Here is a 12,087-nt window from a genome sequence, read left to right as displayed (position 1 = left end):
CAAATTCCTCTATTAATCATGTAGTCAAGTGATTGCAGAAATGTCCAGGATATAAAAAGTAAATCTTACATTTACTTACATTACATTCAAAGAACGTTTAAGTATATTTTAAAACTAGAGCCCCGGTGCACAAATTAGTACACAGGTGAGGTCACTCGGCCTGGCTGGCGATCAGGAGGTTGGCCAGCCGGCCTAGGGGAGGGACCGCAGGAGGTTGGCTGGCTGTGGGAGGTTGGCTGTGGGAGCACACTGACCACCAGGGGGCAGCTCCTGCATTGAGCATCTGACCCCTGATGGTCAGAGCACGTCATAGCAACCGGTTGACCAAACAACTGGTCACTTAGGCTTTTATATATATAGATGTCATCACAAAATACTGAATACCAGTTATATTCATGAGTTTTTAAAGAAATATAAATGAGTGCTCACTTTGGCAGCACATATACTAAAATTGGAATGATACAAAGAAGATTAGCATGGCCCCTGCACAAGAATGACACGCAAATTCGTGAAGTGTTCCATGTTTTTAAAAATAATAATAATAAAATAAAAATATATAAATGTTTTTAAGTAAATTGTCTTTAAATTTTAAAAATTATTTCTTTTCTCTACAACAACTATAAAAATTATAAGCAAAACCTTCATGTTTAAAATGTAGGGAGAAAAGGTAAGAGTTAATGTAAGTGTATTTATTAAAAGAAATAAACATTTTAAGAGAACCAATACACATATTAAATTAACAATCTTTACTGAAAACACATTCTTGTAATATTAAGATTCACTGCATTAAAAAAAAACACCCACTACTCACTCTCATCACAACTAAAACTATATCAAAACTGATCGTTTTCCCAAAAACTTAAAGGTTTTAGTTCTTTTTCATCTATTTGGCTGAGTAGAGCCCTTTCTTTTCCCATCATCAGATGCTGCAGGTGTTCTAGAAAATTAAACCTAGGAATGAAAATTCTAAAATATAAAACTTATCTTTATAAAAATTATAACTTTTCTTTCTTTCATGGCTAATCATTAAACTATCCGGTTTAAGCATGTGATGTGCACACATAATAAATAAAATATAAAATTTCACATTTTCAGAAGGCCCTTTCCCCTGAAGGTGTTCAAAGCTTTAACAGTGTTATCCCATCTAAGTCTTACAGATTCTTCTGAAGCAGAGAAAAGGTCAAGTCCCTAGTCCTCAATGGCTGCTGAAAAAAAGAAGGCTGAACTTTTCTAGATGAGGAAAGAGGAACCCCTGGATGCAGAGCTGAGACACCTTGCCGAACTCCCAGCACCACACCAATGAGTCATCTTGGAAGCAGATCCTCCGGCCCCAGTCAAGCCTTCAGATGATCCTACAGCTCCAGCTGACATCTCAACTACAACTTCTTAAGAGACCTGGAGCCAGAACCACCCAGGTAAGCTATTCCCAAATTCCTACTCCACAGAAATGGGATGAGATAAATAAACATTTATTGCCACCAAGTTTGGAGGTAATCTGTTACACAAAAAGCTTGAATCCACAGTACTTTGGGAGAATACAGAAATGGGCTGATGTCATGAGGCACCCTAGTGCCTAGTGCAGAAAAGCAACAGTATGTCAGGGATCATAAATTTAGCAGCAGGAGAACATCAAAGCCAGAGGTGACTAGGAGAAATATAAGCCACTGCCCAGCCCCTGCCAAGAATCCTCAGAGATAGTGAGAAAGATGTTAAATTTCTCCTTAGGTAGGATCAAGGTTTGAACCAATTTTATTTAAGTATTAAATTACATTCAGTCATGTAGCAAACATTGTTTTAAAAGGAGAGAATATGGGAAAGATATTTGATAAAGAGGGAATGGCATGGGCTAAGGCATATCAACATTCTGGACATTAGTTATCACTTTAGATGAGCCACAAAGCATCCCAGTTCATACCCAGGTAACGGATTTGGTAACAGTACTTGGCCTGCTGCCTCTATTTTCCTTCCTTAAAACAAAAATATATGAGAGCTGTAAAGCATGAGTGCTCATAGTTGATGACATTACACCTTCATATTTCTGTGCAGACAAGGTGGACTATGAAACCCTATATAGTGGAAGATATGAAAAAGCTACAGAACTCTGGTTCATTTCTGATCTGTTCAGAGAGCTGCCCTTCGCTAAACAAATATTTTTCCCATTCCATGAAATCTTACTAAACATCCCAGAAACAAAGAGGGTGTGGCCTAAAAGCTTACCCTACAAGCTCCCATTCTTCTGGATAAAAACCTGGGGGCGGGGGCGGGAGTGGGGGGCGGGGGGAGCACTAGTCGGTTTGGCTCAGTGGATAGAGCATCGGACTGTGGACCAAAGGGTCCGGGGTTGGATCCTGATCAAGGGCACGCACCTCGGTTGCAGGCTCCTCCCCAGCCCGGGCCCTGCTCTGGGCACAATCAATCTATGTGATTCTCTCACATCGATATTTCTCTCTGTCTTTCCCTCTCTCTTCCACTCTCTCTAAAAAATCAATGGAAAAATATCCTCTGGTGAGGATTTTAAAAATAATAAATAAATAAATAAATAATAACATTAAAAAAAAAAAACTTGGGAAGGGGTAGGGGGAGTAGGGCCATGATGGTGGCAGTAAAGTTTAGAGGGTCATGGACTAGCATCAGAAAAATGATTCCTGACTCCTAGCTTCACTGCTGTTAAAACTTGCTATGTGAGCCCTGGCCGGTTTGGCTCAGTGGATAGATCATCAGCCTGGGGACTGAAAGGTCCCAGGTTTGATTCCAGTCAAGAGTACATGTCTGGGTTGCAAGCTCAATCCCCAGTAGGGGGCTTGAAGGAGGCAGCGGATCAATGATTCTCTCTCATCATTGATGTTTATATCTCTCTCTCTCTCTCCCTCTGAAATCAATAAAAAATTTAAAAAAAACAACTTGCTATGTGATATTGGCCAAATGGCTTCAGTTTCTCCTTTGACAAAATGAGGAGTTAAAATAATCTTTGAAATCCCTTCTACCTCCATAATTCCATTTTCACATTTTATCTACATGACATAAAATAAAAATACAATATCTTTATATTCCCACAACTTTGCCACTGATCAGGCAAGGCACCCAAATGATTGAACGAATGCTTCACATTTTATTTAATATGTTCTGGAGTTATGTGGACCTAGAGGAAAATTTTGTGACCAAATCAGACTGGGCAGGGGAGAGGCAAAGAATTAAGATTTAGTCTAACCTCAATTGCCTTCCCGAAACCAAGTTTTCCTTCAAGGTTTTATTTTCACCCAGCTCTTGAGCTTTAGAGTATTTGTGTGGAAGGAATTCTGCATTGCTCTAAAAGACTTTCCTTCTGTAATTAAGTGTTGGCCACCTGCTTTCTAAATCCAATTACAGCAGGAAAGTGGGGTGAACTGCTAGCCTATTCTCTGTCTGTGTATTGTGGCCATATGCTCCTTCTCTCCACTTTTCAAAATGACACCTGACCTCTAAAAGAAGCAGGAAAGACAGCCTGTAGAAATGGCAGCAGGGGACATGCTGCAACTCAGATAAATTGGTAGATGACCTTCAAGTTCCAGGTCTTTCTCCATCTTTCAAAGCACAGAACAGCTTCACGTAGTCACTCCCAGGAGCTTGGTGCCCCGGACTGGGAGTTGCAGGACATTAGAGAATAAATAAAAAAAGGCTGACCATTGTCAATTCTATGACAATATTTCTAAACCTATATAACCACCTGCAACCATATATTTAAGGCCTTTTCTTTTGTCCTCGACATGGCATCCTCTCCCTGGCACAGAGGAAATGATCAGTAAATATTGGCTAAACAAACAGATGATATCTATGGCTCGCCTTGCTGGGGGAGAAAGAGGGAGGGGGGACTTCATTGCCTATTAGAATTATTTGTCTCAGTGATAAGAATATTTAGTAAACAAACAAAAGAAGATTTCTCTAACGTTTCCTTCACACTGTAACTTTGGATGCTGCTTTCCCTTCATTATATCCATCAGGGCAAATTAATTCAGATAAACTCTAACCCAACTGCTAACTGATCGTGGATATTAGCTTCTAACAGCTTAAAAACATCCCTGCCAGAGCAAGTCAGGAGCACGTTGTCCATCACTCGCTATCAAGGTATGCTAATGGCTCAGCAGTCCTCTGAACAACTGACTGCATTTCTGCCACCAGCGGGCAGATAAGCTGTCCTGTCAAGCATTATCTTTGACGATCTTAAATAGATACAGTCCAGAATCTGGTTCTTTGTCAAGTCTAGGCATACTCAAGTTTCAAAGACACATGAAAGACAACATAAAAATAAATAAAGCCTTAGCCATGTTGTTAGACTTAATCACCAGTTTTTTAAAACACCCGGTCACTATTTTTCCAATTAGAATTTATACTTGCATTGTTCGGTGTATCACCCAAACACACACACAAAAGGGGACCAGCATGAAAAACATCCTCAGCAGTGACAATGCTACTTTTTTCAAAGTAAAGTGGATTGCAGGTGTCATTCATAAGGAACATGAGTGCTACCCTAGGACTACTCAAGACACAGGAGGGCTGTGGAGTTTGCCAAAAAAACAACAACAAAAAACTGGCGACAATCTGCTTGATATTTTTATTTTCTTGGGATAAACACAAATACCATAAAGAGCTGGTTTGGGGTTTCAGGAAGAAAGCTGCCCAATCTCAGATTTTCCTCGTCTACTGGAAGTTACTTGGATGCCACCTAAAACACGCCATCTTCTTCATCTACCCTTCACCGACACCAGGCTTTGCTGGGGGAGGAGAGGGGGAGAGATTTCATTGCTTATTGGAATTGTGCGTCTCGATTATCTTAAAATAAACTCAATCATAAATCTTCGGTGTCATCTTGAACTCTTCTCTCCTTTATATTTTAGGTTCACAACTCTTGTGGATCCTTCCTCACAATATCTCTTGGAATTGTCCCTTCGGTCACATCACTGAACTGTTATTATTTTAACTGCCTCTTAATTATCTTTTTCAGACTCCCTCCTCTCCGGTCCATTTCATACAATCCAGAGGTTTATTCTTAAGAATTAAAATGACAATTATTTATTAAAAATGACTACCATTTGGGGATGCTATAAGTCAAGTGTTGTAAGTGCCTTGTATAAATTACCTTATTTAATCCTAACAATAACCTAATGAGATAGGTACTACCATCATCCCCATTCTTTGTTAGATGAGAAAACCGCAGGCTGGTCGAGGAGAAATAACTTGCCTATGTGATCATGTCTGTTTCTGAACTTGTGAATTCGATCAGATTTCCAGTTCCCTGCCTTTGCCACTACAACTCTCTGCCTTCCCAAAATGCATAAGGTCCCCAAACATACAACTGCCAAACTCCGTATCTGTAATGCAACCCCACAGCACTAGTGCCCAGCACAGACACCATCGCCAAGTGGGTATATTGCCCTCTTCTGCGCCATACTCATTTCAGGTTCCTAAGTTTTGCTCATGACACCACACTAGCCAGAGTTCCTTCCTTCTCCCCTACCCTAGGCCTTCTCCCCCCAACCCCCAGGTCATATCCAGTGTACTAACTGTTGTCACAAAATCGCCTCACCCATTCTCTTCCCACCCTTCTCCCAGCTTCTCTAGCACAAATAATTATGTCTGTAAGTCTGGTCGCCTCAAATAAGGTTATGTTCCTTCCATACAAACACTGATCTTTTAGCTTCTTCTACTTGCCATATAATTGCTAATAATGGTAGGCACATAGAGGAGGTGTTCAATTAATATTTGCTGGCATGAAGTGAATATAAATAACCACTTAAGAATGTGAAAAAGAGTGTGAGCAGAGTCTCCATTTTATATTGTAAGATTTTCAATGACATCTCACGGTCTATCCTATATAATAAAAGCCTAATATGTTAAGTGTCCAGTCGTCCGGCCATTCAACCAATCGAAGTGTAATATGCTAATGATATGTTAAGGCTGCTCAACCGCTCGCTATGACGTGCACTGACTACCAGGAGGCAGACGCTCCAACTGCTAGGTTAGCTTGCTGCTGGGGTCCAGCTGATCAGGACTGAGTGAGATGGGCCAGACATGCCCTGGAGCCCTCCCGTGGCCCCTCCCCAGCTGGCCAACCTCCCGGGTCCCTTCCTGGCCCCAATCGTGCACTAGTGGGGTCCCTCAGCCTGGCCTGTGCTCTCTTGCAATCCAGGCTGAGGGACCCCCCACCAAGTGCACAAATTTCGTGCACCAGGCCTCTAGTCCATATATAATTATATGTCGTATTCTTCACGTTTGGCTACATTGTCAATGTGTTATTTTAATAACAGTAATAACTTTAGTGTTCTCATCTCTGCTATTATTTTAGGTTTTCGGTGTTTATTTCATTTTAAGAACTAGATCAACAGTAACAAGTGACAAGTCTCAGAGCTTTAGGTCAACTTGCTTCCCAGTTACCATCTCACCTTTAAAACCCAATTAGTGATTCTGTGATTGATGAGGGAACAGGAAACTCTTTCCCTTCCTTGTCTGTGTCTTGATCATCTTTCCTTTTTGTGTTTTTCCTGACCCTTAATGATGAATTTGTCATTGTCTTACCTTTTCTTGTAATCCTGAAGGCCCTCACTGCCAAAGCTTTTTCATTTGTCTAGAAGAGCAAGGCTTATCAAAGACTCTGATCCTATTAGCCCAACGGTGGCACACGGCATTAAAGTACCCTTCCGATTCACTGTGTTTTGGACAACCGTCAGTGGCCTGATACAGTGGCTTTAAGATCATCTGTCCCCAGTCATTTTTCACTATAAATTAAGTAGCTGGAATGACAGATGATCCTTTCAGCAGCATGTTTGACCACAGAGGAAGGAAGGAGAATAGAGTAACCACAAAGAAAAGCATGGTCCCCCAGGAAGGGCTAAGTGGGCTGGGTCACGATGGTTACTCTGCCAACTCCCTGCGCAGGTCTTCCCATTCCTGCAGGTCACAACTAAGTTCTACACATTGAGCCCACAGCTCTATTCTCTGCAGTGAGGCACTGGAGATGAATGAAGATGTCTGTGCTTATCATCCCTCCCACATCATCTTATTCCTAGGAAAAGAAGCAAGATCTGAAGATTTAAAAACTGGCTTGAAATTCCAGCTCTACCTTAGGCAAAATCACTGAAACTCGGTTTCAAAATGGAGACAAGAATGTTTATTCTGTTTTCTTCAAAAGGTGGAAGAGAAACCAAGAAAGTGATAATAGACATGAAAATGGTTTGAAGAATTTAAGACATATTAGTGTGGTTCTGACATGCATTCCCCTCAAACTACAGAAATGTGAGCAATTTGAAGCATCCATAACATCCTTTTTCCTCCTAGCTATGTCCATGGAGCTTCGCCTTTCCGCTTCTCATATAGACAAAGTGGCCAGGGAATCATCTGATGTTTGCAGAATCCTGCCCTAATCAATCGTGATCAACAAGCTCCTGTCCATCCATCATACAGTTATTTTCAATGACCCAATCTGACACTTCATTTCTGTTCTTTGTGCTTCACAAACCTCATTTGCTATACAAGGTCTCTAAGAACTAGCTGCACTTAAGGAGAAGGTAATCCAATCCCCAGGTAGACATTTCAAGGAATAAACATAATATGTAACATTTCAAGCTGAAATTTGATTCAGACACTCTCCTTATGATCACCAAGGAGACACAACAGGAGAAAAAAAAACACACACACACACACAGGATTGACCACGCATCTTAGTAGGAAATGAGTTTTCATTTTACAGAGATTAAACCCAGGTTCCCTTGGAACACCAGCTTCCCTATTGTGAGAATAAACAAAATTCAGTGAACAAAAATACAATTCCATACACAATGTTTCAGGCAAACTGCTGAATAAACAGTGAAGAACACCTTTAGTCAAAAGAGTGGAAATAGGTTAGCCCAGCTTCCTCTTACTGATGCTATACTTAGACTTAGCACCAAACCGTATCTGTAGAACCAAATTATGACCCTGAAAGCTTTAGCACGAAACGCCAGAATATAATAGTAAGAAACTTCCTATGAAAACAAAGACAAATCCGCCTCTCCCTAGTTAGCTGTTGCTGTAGCTACATGAGACTCCCTCAGGCTTGGGAGTTTTGTGAATAAACACAATCCATACCAAGTCAGCCGCATAAGTGTTTGGTTCATTCTTAGGACAACTATAACAGCTCTGCGTTATTCATAAAAATGAGTCTACCCTAAAATCTCTACTGTGTGTAAAAATAAGTCCCAATGTTCTGATGCTGTGAAACCTTACCCCCGTTTTGCGTTTCTTTCAATAGATGCTACAGTGAGGTTCTGCGGGCGAGGGAGCAAGTCGGGTGTGACTCTGTAGGCTCCGGCTTAAATGAGACTCCTTGGAGCCCAGCAGCATCCCTTGTGACCAGGGAAATACACAAAAAGGAGGGGGAGGCATGCCAATCCTGGCCACACATTGTGCTCCCTACCGAAGAAACCCTGCAGAGGTCTATGGGCGGATTTGTGAACCACTCCCTCTCCCCTCTAAGTTTCAAACTAAAACTTCCACACAATGAAAGCAGACACTTTAAAGCAGCCCCTCTCCTCTCCTCCACAGCAGCTCTGCCCTGAAATGAGGTGCCTGGCAGACCCTTGGGATCAGCGTGGGAAGGCAGGTTTCTCATCTTTAGGAACTCCAACTCTTAAGAGTCCTTGGCTGCTTCCTCACCAGCCAGGGCTCTACACGTTCAGAATCTACACGGGTCAGGTTCTGTCAGTGCCCAGGACGCACACGAGACATCTGGGCACCTCCAGGCAGCACCTCCCAACAACCGTTCTGGAATCTCAGGCAGAGCCTGACCTCCGCGTCTAACCCGCAGGCCCTCCTTCCAATAAAGTGACCTTTCTAAGGAGCATCCTCCTGCCGCGTGCTGGGGGACCGGCCAGGGTCTGAGAAGGAGGCTCAGTGACACCTCTGCGCTAAGCACTCCACTGTTTGTTTTCGGCAAAGTAACAAACAACACATTTCGGTGGCCACCGCAGCCCTCATTGGCTCCTCAGCTGCTGGGCACTGTTCGGCAGCGGGGACACTGCGATCGATGCTTTGAAAGGAGCAAATCGCAGCCTTCGGGAACTTCTCTATCACCGCCGTGAGGTTGGGAGGGGAGAGAGAGAAGAAAGAAAAGCCCACACAAAAGCAGCTAGTCCTGCAAGCTCCGCCAGCACAAAGGCCCGCTCGCCGGTGCGGAGCCGGGAGGCTGGGCTGGAGCGAGGAGTGCGGCGAGCCCTCCGAGGCCTGCGCCGCGCCCAGCGCTCGCGGAGCTGCCCCTGTGCACCCCGCGCCACGCACCGCGTTCCGACTGGGGCGCAGGGCGCACGCCTGGCGCGCCCCTGACCGCCGCGCTCCCCGGACAGCACGACTCCCGGGCGACCCCCCGCTGCCCAGGGCTCGGGCTCCGTCTCTGCCCGGCCCTGGGTCTGCAGCCACGGCTCCCCGAGCGGCAGGAGCCCGGCCGTCCTCACCTGTGCGCCTTCAGCCGAGCAGCGCGCAGAGAGCGGCGGCGCCCGCGCTCGGCATCCCCGCGGCGGCCCCTGCAGCGGTGGCGGCCCGCTCCTCAGTCTGCGATGCCAAGGGGGAGGGCGCTTCGCTTTGTTGCTTATTCATGAGGCCGCGGTGACGGCTAGGGATTGGACGGACGATGTGCCCGCCCCGGCTTCGCTGCCCCTGACACCCGATGCGGTCGTCCCACGCCCCTCGGAGCCCACTTACCCGCCTCTGCTTTTGCGCTGGGGACGGGGCGGCGGGGGCGAGTCCTGCTCGGGGCGGGGCGCCTGAGACCCCCTTCCCGAGACCCCCCGCCGGGCTGCCCTTCTTTGAAGCCTGGGCTTCCGCGATAGCTTTCCCTCAGTGTCTACGAAGAGGAAACCAGGCTCCGTTTTCGCTAGAAGAGCCCTAATTTCTCTGGTCCTTGATTAGGGCAAAGGGCGCAAGTAGGGGGCTGTAGGACGTTCCTTCTGGAAATTGTACCGCGTCGCCGTGCCCCTAAATTGGACCCTGTAAAATAGCGCTACACAAAGTGTTCCTTTCTCAGTCACTCGGAGAAGTTGAAAATAAGTGCTAATAAGTAGTCGGTTTATTGAGCCCTTTGCTCCTGCCAGGCACAATGCTAGATGTTTCCTTCACTCATCACCGGCTAGATCTACCCAGTAACCCTGGAAGGTCGATTTGGGTAATCCCTATTTATTTGGGGAGCAGGTTGAGGCTGAAAGCTATATAACTTGCCCGAGGTCTTATGGCTAATGCGGGTGATTCGTTACCTCCTTTCTTAGTATCTCAGGGACTGTTTTCTTTTTCTGTTTCTCCTAATTGTAGGTAAAAAGGTGTCAGGATCGAGGGGCCCATTCTAGAACAATCCTCACAACACTTTCTATTTGCAAAGCACTCTCCACATGCCTTATCTCTTGTACTTAGTAACTACCTTCTTTTAAATAGCTGTCTTAGTTCTGATTCAGTTATTTGCAAACTCCTTGAAGTCAGAGTAAGGGCTCCTTCACCTTTGACCCCCACACCTAACACCAGGCACAATTGTGCATTGTTATCTTACCTATTCCACCCCTCTTTAGAAGATAATATCTTTGTATTTCTAGAAAGATAGTCAACAAAGTTGCTAAATGGAATGTGATTGAGTTGAATTGACTTTATAAGATATGTTTTTTATGTGTATTCAGTGCAATACAGTGTCACACATTGTACTGTGACCAGGTCTTCTACCTGGATTCAATACCCACCAGGTGAATAAGTCACACCCAGCCTGCCCAAGTTGTGTTTCAACATTTTATTTGTAAGTCATGTAGTATATGGTGAGATTCCCAGCTAGACCACAAAATTGGGTCTACTTGACCCAAATGCAGCAAATAATAGTACTAATTAAAACAACCTAATCAATGAGGTTGAACCAGAGGGCCAAATAGAATAGAAGACAAAAGAAGGAAAGACTTCCATCTCCCAGCACATCTAGACCCAGCCCTACACACAAACGAAATATTCAGTTTCTTTGACATCTTTCTCCCTCTCATTATGAATCCCTCTCTAACATTCTTGTGTTCTCTTTTTTAGAAATCCATGATGCTGTAAATCAGTGGTTCTCAACCTTGGCTGCACATTAGAAGCACCTGGGAATCTTTTTAAAATCCTGATTTCTGGGCCTCATCCTTCGGAAATTCTGTTTCTTTGTTATGGGGTGGGGCCACAACATTAGTAACAAAATAAAAAAAGAATTTCTGGAGGATGCGGCCCAGAAATCAGGATTTTAAAAAGATTCCCAGGTGATTCTAATGTGCAGCCAAGGTTGAGAACCACTGCTGTAAATCCTCACTACAAAACTCCACTACCCACACCTGCTTTATACGCAAACTTGCGTTCTCCAAAATTACCCTTCTCCCATAATAGAATTCCTATTAACCTTTTCCTCAATGCATATTATTTCAGCTATGCACAAAAAGTAAAGTGATCTTATTGGAACTCCTCTATACTAGTCTTTTATCCTTCCCAAAATAGTTTATACTGCTTTAAGCAATCTGATTAATGCAATTCATCTCAACAGCTAATGCCGGTGTTGTAGGCAGTTAATGAGCAGAACAAGGACAATGGGCCACGTACAGGAAGGAGGTCATCAGGGTGGAAAGCCCCAGGCCCCTAGCAATGGACACCTTGCCCCCAGGATTATTTTTCCTCCCCTTGCATATCGTTTGTCATGCAGTGTGGACCCCCTGACTTTTCCTCCCTGGAGATAACATCTAGGCCTCAGTTATATTTTAGCTCCAGGCCCAGGTAAGCAACAAAACCAGCCATGGCTGACATTAGGACCCCCTGCCCTGGTGCCGGCCAATCAGTGGAAATCACAACCCTGAAAGGACACACCTGGAAAGCTACGGAATATTCTATTATGATCTTTCCCTGGGACCTCCCCTAAAATCTCTGTCCTTAAAACCCTTCGGACAGAGTTCCCAGGGCACTCTCCCTCCAGGGAGCATGTCCCATCCCCATCCCCACCCCCTACAACACTGGTACATGGCAGTGATAAGATCCACTCTTCCATCCAGCATCACACACATTGTAAATCAGGAAAAGTGGACTCTAAAAGTCAAATCA

General features: G+C 44.3%; 1 protein-coding gene and 1 non-coding gene across 2 annotated transcripts in view; one reads left to right on the top strand and one right to left on the bottom strand.

Annotated features, from left to right (window-relative positions):
* ARMH4 (armadillo like helical domain containing 4) overlaps window positions 1–9,546 on the bottom strand; it is a 108,770-nt gene extending 99,224 nt beyond the window's left edge. Inside the window, exon 1 of the mRNA XM_070419105.1 lies at window positions 9,459–9,546. The gene's annotated coding sequence lies outside the window, so the exon portion shown is untranslated. The remainder of the gene's footprint in view (window positions 1–9,458) is intronic.
* LOC138999770 (U6 spliceosomal RNA) lies at window positions 422–528 on the top strand. Its single transcript, XR_011469448.1, has one exon. It is a non-coding gene; the product is annotated as a U6 spliceosomal RNA (small nuclear RNA).
* Window positions 9,547–12,087: the final 2,541 nt, after the last annotated feature.

Source organism: Myotis yumanensis, unplaced genomic scaffold (assembly GCF_028538775.1).
Source record: "Myotis yumanensis isolate MYYU_CA2020_CCGP unplaced genomic scaffold, mMyoYum1.0.hap1 SCAF_1, whole genome shotgun sequence".
NCBI lineage: Eukaryota > Metazoa > Chordata > Mammalia > Chiroptera > Vespertilionidae > Myotis > Myotis yumanensis.
Note: the sequence above shows the minus strand (reverse complement) of the source record. Positions and strands in the feature narration are given on the sequence as shown.